This window comes from Otolemur garnettii, unplaced genomic scaffold, assembly GCF_000181295.1.
Source record: "Otolemur garnettii isolate 467f Iridium unplaced genomic scaffold, OtoGar3 scaffold00232, whole genome shotgun sequence".
Lineage (NCBI taxonomy): Eukaryota > Metazoa > Chordata > Mammalia > Primates > Galagidae > Otolemur > Otolemur garnettii.
Genome location: NW_003852627.1, coordinates 1,858,257 through 1,865,047, shown reverse-complemented (window position 1 = coordinate 1,865,047; position 6,791 = coordinate 1,858,257).

The following is a 6,791-nucleotide window of genomic DNA, read 5'->3' as shown; positions in this document are numbered from 1 at the left end:
TTTCCTCTCTGCTCTGTGCTTGTTTTCTAAGAGCTGTCATTTTCAGAAAAAGGGTTAGGAAAGGCAGGGACTCAGAGAATGTGGGGTGGGAACTGGCTTTTGACTAAGTCCCTCCCTCTCCCTGTCAGAGAGAGGATGGGGGAGCTGCAGGAGCCGGGGGAGGAGGCTGGACAGCGCCTCCCCTGCACCTTCTCTGGAGGTTGGAGGCACAGGTCGCGCTCCCCTCGGCTCGCCATGCCTGTCTTCCAGAGGGCCGGGCTGGGCAGCCTGCCCCCTTGGCAGCGCGGGCTACAGCTCGAGGCTCCTGGACACTGCGTGGCTCGGTGAACTGTGTAAGGAAGGGAGGCTCTGCCAGCGCGTCACTGGCCAGCACCCCCACGGACACCATCTGGGGCACACTGAGCAGGAGAGGCAGGGCTGAGCACTGACCGCCTCCCTGCCCTGTGGGCCGTGCCTTCCTGAGCCCGCCCCAGGAGAACTCAGCTCGGGAAAGGCATCCAAGCGTCAGGAGGCAGCGACATCTCAGTGGGCCCGGAAGGCCCTAGCGACGATAGCCCTTGCTATGACTGCCCACTGGACCAAATGTTTTATGTGGATGTCTCCTTTAATTTACTCCTTACATTCTTCGTGGATGAGGAAACTGAAGCCTGGAGAGGCTGCGTGATCTACCCAGGCTCATGCAGTCAGGAAACTTTGCAGCTAAAATCCAGATTCTGGTTTTTTCTTTTTGTTTGTTTGTTTGTTTTAAAGCTTTTCTGGCTGTCTTAAGTCTTGCGTTCTAATCCGTCACTCTCTCACTGATGAGTAATTCCATTCAGTCCCTTGTTCTTTCTGGTCCTCAGTTCAGGTCTTTCTTCTGTACCACGCACAGAACTTGTGCTCACCAGAGTCCCGGGGTTCTGGAATGAGTTCTGGTGGGGGTGGGCAGGAAGTTTGAGAGGCTGGGGAAGAAGTGGGGAGCATCAGACTTTCAATCTCTTACCTGCCTTTTCCCTTGAGATCAAAGCTCACTTTGAGGTGCTGCCTGTGCTGAGGTTATGCGTGAGAGCTGACTTACAACGTCAGGAACTACTAAGTGACATTTCTGCACTCTAAGAGGGGAGAAAAAAATGAGGTTAAGTGACCTATCTAGAGAGACCTAGTAAGTTGGTGACTTAGGCAGATAATATACTGGTAGAAACTGCAGGTTCTGGAGCCAGACACAACTGGGTTTAAATCTTAGGGTCATCCTTGGGCAGAGTCAGCTCTTGACTGGTAGACCAGGCCTGTTTTAGGGCCGCTAAGTGCTCTACGCGGGATCATTCCTGCCCCGCATTAGTTCTCTGATAGACTCAGTACCTAGGGCATCTTTCCTTCCTCCCTTCACCCTCAACCCAAACCCTCTTCCAAAAGGTCGTGGGGCACCTGAGTAATTTTTTTTTTTTGGCCTGCCCAGTTACGATGCACATACTGGGGCAACCAAGGACTATTCCCCCTCAAGGAATAATTTGAGGTGACTTTCCATCTGTCACCCTCTTCTGGAAACCATGTGAGTGGAGGAGTCGGCGTTCAGGATGGAACAGGGCTGTGCTTGTGATGAGAAAACATGAACGAGAGACATGTATTGCTTCTGCATCTTCAGCAAAGATCAAGTGAAAAAGAGACTGTGTGTGACCCTAAGTAGCTGGGGGAAGTTCGCATCGCTAGGTTTCAGTGTCCTCATCTTTAAAAAGTGGTGTTAGAAGGCTAGGCGCAGGGGCTTGTGCCTGAAATCCCAGCATTTGAGAGGCCGAGGCAGGTAGATTGCCTGAGCTCACAAGTTTGAAACCAGCCTGAGCAAGAACAAGACCCCACCTCTAAAAATAGCCGGGTGCTGTGGTGGGCACCTGTAGTTCCAGCTACTTGGGAGGCTGAGGCAAGAGGATTGCTCAAGCCCAAGAGTTGGAGGTTGTTATGAGCTGTGATGCCGGGACACTCTACCAAGGGCAACAAAGTGAGACTCTGTCTCAAAAAAAAAAAAAAATAGCAGTGTTGGGGCTTTGGTCATCCACAGCTTCAAGATGGCATGCTTCACTGACCCCTGGGCACCAGGGAATATGACCTCTTTCTTTGGCATCCAGATGGTTCCCTGAGAAATCTTCTCCCAAAGTGTGGAGTCAGACAGACTTTGTCTATGGAGTGAATGAGGAGACTTTTGAGCATTCCTGCCTTTGGGAAATTGGCTGAAATGGTGTGACATCAAGGCTGTCAAAGTGCTGTCCAGAGGGACCCCCCTGACCAGGAGAGAGAGAGACAGAGAGAGAGAACTTTGGCAGGGCCAGCACCTGCACACGTGGGAGTGCCAGCCCGTAAGGGAGAAGCCTGCAGGAGAAGCCTGGGCTTCTCTGTGGGTGGACGCTGCCCCACCATGGTGAGCGTGGGGAGGGGAACCTGAGACATTTGGCCTGAATGGGCATGTGACAAGCTTAGAGGAGGAGTTGGCAGTTTGGTTGGTTGGATTCTAGGATGCTGATGGAGTCGTGCTAACCAGTGGGGCAGGTGATTGGCTGTTGAAAGGTGACCCATATGTTTGGCTTTCTCCTCTCTAAAGCCCAAGTCGTGGAAAACTCAGGCCCATTTCACAGTGGACGCCCAGCCCTCTGGCTCCCGCTGCAGCTTCCCTTCAGCCACACATGTAGGTGCCCTCCCTTGGTTCACACCCTCTCAGTTCGTTAGGTGATATGGTCAGTGCCCCTCTTACATCTCCTTGGCCTGCCCATCCTGGAAGTTACTTACAGAGAATTCAAGTGTGTACTGACAGCTTCCTGCACATCCCTGTGTACAGTGCAGGCTGGACACCTAGGAGTTAATGCCTCAGGTGTGACCCTCAACCAGTGAGGGACCAGGGGGCAGATGAACCTCCCAGCTTCCTTGTCACCCAGTGGCATAATTCTGACATGTATCTACTCAGCTATGTCCTTTCATAACCTTCACTATAGTGCTGGGGAGGGTGATTTTATTTTTTTCTTTAATTGAGACAGAGTATCGCTTTGTCGCTGTTGGTAGAGGGCAGGGGCACGTCATACCTCACAGCAACCTCAAACTCTTGGGTTGAAGCAATTCTCTTGCGTCAGCCTCCTTAGTAGCTGAGACTATAGGCACCTGCCACAGTGCCCAGGTATTTTTTTTCTGTTAGTTTAGCAGGCCCAGGCCAGTTCGAACCCATAAACCCTGGAGCATGTGGCCGGTGCCCTAACCACTGAGATATGGGAACCTTTACTTCCATTTTATTGATGGCGAAAGAGGCCTGGAGAGGTCAGTGACCTTACCCAAAGTGGTAGAGATCGGGACTCTGACTCCCAATTCACTGTCTGTTTTTCAGCAAAGTGGTGTGTATCTCCAAGGCTCCTGCCTGCCAGAAAGGAGAATACCGAGTTGCACTGGTTAAATACCTAGCAGGAAAGAATCATGTTAGTTCTCAAGACCAGCAGTGGATTTGTTTAGGAAAAGCCTTGCCTTTGATTGGAACTACTGATCCTTGAATTGGGTCATGGGAGTAGGAAGGGATGTATAAGATTATATATCGAATATATTATAAAATTGTGTATAGAATACATATAGCGGGTCCTTGAATATCATTAAATCATTTCATTAAAACTTAGATGAGAAAAAAATTGATTCCCAACCCAGCGCTACTGTCTATATGGAGTTTGTGTGTTCTCCAAGAGTCTGCATGGGTTTTCCCTGGAGACCCTGGTTTCCTCACACGTTCCAAAGATGTGCACATTAGGCTTATTGCCATGCTCAACTGTCCCCATCTGGATGTGCGTGGATGTGTGTGAGCCTGTGTCCTGCGACGGAAGGGTGTCCGCTCCAGGGTTGGTTCCTGCCCTGTACTCTGAGCTGCTAGGATGGCTCCAGCCACCTGTGTCCCTCAAATTGGAATAATTGGGTCAATTATCTTACTTGTTTTTTATTAATCTTTCTTAAATATGTGTATAGCTCACATTTATTTTGATGTTTAATGCTAGAAGTGTTTTGGTCATGGTCTAAAAGTTTGGTGATGCTTTTGTGACCCGGAAAACGCCACAGGAATTTAATTCTTATTTACATCAAGGTAGGGTACTATGGTAAAAGTGATTTTGTTTTACATTGTTTTGCTTAAAGTTGCAGTTTTCAAGAACCCATTGATGTTAAGTGAGGACTCACCCTATGAAAAATATAAAATTGGTGGTGCCTGTAGCTCAAGTGGCTAAGGCACCAGCTATATACACCAGAGTTGGTGGGTTCGAACCTGGCCCAGACCTGCTAAACAATGACAACTATGACCAAAAAAATAGCCGGGCACTGTGGTGGGCACCTATAGTCCCAGCTACTTGGGAGGCTGAGGCAAGAGAATTGCTTAAGCCCAGGAGTTCGAGGTTGCTGTGAGCTGTGACGCCACAGCACTCTACCCAGGGTGATAGCTTGAGGCTCTGTCTCAGAGAAAAAAAAAAAAAAAGAAAAATATAAAATTATGGAAGAGGATCTAAAGGAAATAGAGGTGATCAAACTCGATTATGCTAGAATGAGAAGTCTACAAGAACTTGCGGAATCAGAAATGATAAATTGGGACCAACTCTAATCAATTGATGGGGCTACCCTCGGATTCTGAGGGATGGTGAAGGTCGATCACCAGTGACAAAACAGCACCCAAAAGTGGTGTCTAGTCTGGTGTTCAGGCGATTCAGCAACTCACCTGAATTATTACTGACTTAGCAAAACCTTTTTTCTTTCCAACCTTTTCTCAAGATTCTATCATACTGCTTTGGAACCTACAACCTTGTAGATTGCAAAAACACTTTATTTTACACAGCAGATACTTTTGAGCAAATGTTCTGAATCCTACTCCAAAATTTGCCTTTAGCTTCTACTCTCATGACAGTAAAATTGAGACTTTAGGCCCACTTGAGCCTCTGTTTCCCCATATGCAAAATAAAGTTATTGAGCCAAGTCAGAATTTCTCAAAAAGCGTTCAAAGAAACACTAGTTCTGTAGGATGGGAGCAGCTGCTCTGTGGAGGAAAATGCATTTTCATAATCAATCACATTTGAAATATTGCTAGATTTAAAAGAGCATTTTTATCTGGAGGACTTCTCAGATTCTTTAATGGAAGAATTACCCTTGAAGTACTCAGGGAAGCACTTATTAGAAAACAGAAAACACACCAAACAGAATAGTCTCTAAAGGCCTTTCAGCTTCCAAATGTGCGGAATTCCTTATCAATTTCCTTTGAGAACAGAGATATCAACAGAAGCATAATCAAAGCTCATTATAGTTGTCTCCTGTAGGCTTGATATAGTGATTGGTCTTTAACAACTGTGTTCAAGGGGCTCAAAGCAAGTGGCAACAATAGGGTCATTCTTTAGTAGCACATTGGAAGACAAATCAATTGAATTGAAAACAGTTGTTCCTTAAGACTAGCCTAGATTACTCAGTTGTTTTAATGATGCGATTGGTGATAAAACCAATTAGCAAAGTTGAGTGCAGAACAATGTTGACTTCTTCTTCTTCTTCTTTTTTTTTTGTGACATAGTGTTTGTCAGGAGAGCTACTGTAGGTTATGTTTTTGTCTTATTTATTTATTTATTTAGAGACAGAGTCTTAGTATGTTGCCCTCGGTAGAGTGCCATGGCGTCATAGCTCATAGCAACCTCATACTCTTGGGCTTAAGCGATTCTCTTGCCTCAGCCTCCCAAGTAGCCGGGACTACAGGTGCCCACCACAATGCCTGGCTATTTTTTGGTTGTAGTTGTCATTGTTGTTTGGCAGTCTGGGCTGGATTTGAATCCATCAGTTCCAGAGTATGTGGCTGGCGTCCTAGCTGCTTGAGCTACAGGCGCTGAGCCTATGTAGAAGGTTTTCCTTCTGAAACACTTGAGTAGCAAAATCCTGTTTGGTATCCGAAGCTGCACTGTAGGTTTAGCTTTGTAGCACAGCATGAAGTAACGTTGTCACAATTCCAACATTGTTGCCATCTTTGCACGTGTAGTGAAGTTCCAGGCGCCTGATTTCAATGGTTCTCTACACTGGGCAGGTGACCACCCCAGTGCAAGGCCAGTGTGTTCCTCAGAGAACGAAGGGCTGTTCTTTCTCTATTCAAAAGAGGCCACTACCTGTTTGATTTACCTTTCTGTAAGTCTGATCATGAATAACTTTGACTCTCCATACTAATAGTTTTTATGAAAGCTAAATCAATTTTAGGGTCAGCATCGATAAACAAGAATAGAAAATGTAAGGCCATAATCAGAACCATCTATGCATTGAAAACAAAAATCCATGTTTGGCCCCATCCCTGGAGATTCCTGTAGAGTAGATCTAAAGTGGGTATAGACATCTATATTTTAAAAAGCTCCACAGATATGCCCCACATGTCCATTATAGGAGACAAGATATATCAAATGTGGATTATTCATGCAATAGAAAGCTAGCTACTCATCATTTAAAAATAAAAAGCTGTCAAATGTGGTAGCTCACACCTGTAATCCTAACTGTTTGGGAGACTCAGGCAGGCAGATTGCTTGAGCTCAGTAGTTTGAGATAAGCCTAAGCAAGAGCGAGACACCATCTCTACTAAAAATAGAAAAACTTGCCAGGCATTGTGATGAGTGCCTGTAAGCAGTTTGGGAGGCTGAGGCAAGAGGATTCTCGAGCCCAAGAGTTAGAGGTTGCTGTGAGCTATGATGACACCATGGCACTCTACCCAAGGTGATAGAGTGAGACTCTGGCTCAAAAACAAAACAAACAAACAAATAAAAAACAGTTGAGATATGTTTACCAATACTGACAAATTT